Source organism: Otolemur garnettii, unplaced genomic scaffold, assembly GCF_000181295.1.
Source record: "Otolemur garnettii isolate 467f Iridium unplaced genomic scaffold, OtoGar3 scaffold00050, whole genome shotgun sequence".
Classification (NCBI taxonomy): domain Eukaryota; kingdom Metazoa; phylum Chordata; class Mammalia; order Primates; family Galagidae; genus Otolemur; species Otolemur garnettii.
This window is the reverse complement of record NW_003852445.1, coordinates 7,304,467-7,305,820: the sequence shown is the minus strand read 5'-3', so window position 1 is coordinate 7,305,820 and position 1,354 is coordinate 7,304,467.

Here is a 1,354-nt window from a genome sequence, read left to right as displayed (position 1 = left end):
ACATCTGAGCTGGGAGGTTCAAATCTAGTCCAGGCCCGCCAAACAATAATGAAGGCTGCAACCAAAAAATAGCCAGGCATTGTGGCAGGCACCTATAGTCCCAGCTACTTGAGAGGCAAGGGCAGGAGAATAGCTTGAGCCCAGGAGTTGGAGGTTGCTGTGAGTTGTGTGACTCCGTGGCATTCTACCCAGGGCGACAGCTTGAGGCTCTATCTCAAAATAAACAAATAAACAAAAAACAATTAGCTGGGCATAGTGTTGCAGGCCTGCAGTTCCAGCTACTTGGGAAGTTGAGGGAAAGGGACTGTTTGAGCCCAGGAGTTTGAGGCTGCAGTGTGCTATGATGATCCCACTGCACTGTAGCCTGGACAACAGAAAGATTCTGTCTCAAAAAAACAAATAAAAAACTAATAGCAAACATCAACTTAATGGTTAAACTTTGAAAACTTTCCCTCTAAAATCAAGCAAGTATGAACAGCTATTTACTTCTACTCAATTCATCATCAGTCTTAGTAGTTCTATTTCCAAGACACATCGCCAATCTACTCATTTTTATTATGAGTGCCACCCCAAAGTTCAAGCTACCATTACCTTTGACAAAGAATCCTGCTATATGATTGGTATCCCCACTTTTGCTCTTATCCTCCCACACAGCAGGAGGTTATCTTCTTAAACATAAGTCTTGGCTGGGCACCTGTAGCACAGTGGTTACGGTTACAGAGCCAGCCACATACACTGAGGGTGGCAGGTTCGAACCTGGCCCGAGCCAGCTAAACAATAATGACAAATGCAACAAAAAATAGCCAGGCATTTTGGCCAGTGCCTGTAGTCCTAGCTACTTGGGAGGCTGAGGCAAGAGAATCACTTAAGCCCAAGATTTGAGGTTGCTGGAAACAGTGACACTATGGCACTCTACCAAGGGAAACATAATGAGACCGTTGTCTCAAAAGCAAAAAAAAAAAAACACATAAATCACATTTAAGACATTTCCTACTTAAAATCCTTCAGCAGCTTCCCTTAATACTGAGAATAAACTCTTCACATCTTCAGGGCCATGTCTAATCTTTTTTTTTCTGCTGGACATTGGAAGAACAAGAGTTGTCTTGGACCACATATTAAATACACAAACACTAACAAAAGCTGATGAGCACGCAAAAATATGTACACATACTTTTTGCAATAACCAACACTGCAGATAAGCAAAACAGTCCTCAAATAATTTGCATAGGACATAGGTTGAACGCCCCTGCAAGATCTGTTCCCTGCTCGCCTCTCAGGCTTCATATTTTATCTCATGAAGCACTCTTCCTCACTGACTGTGTGCTATCCACACAAGTCCCTTTTTTTTTTTTTT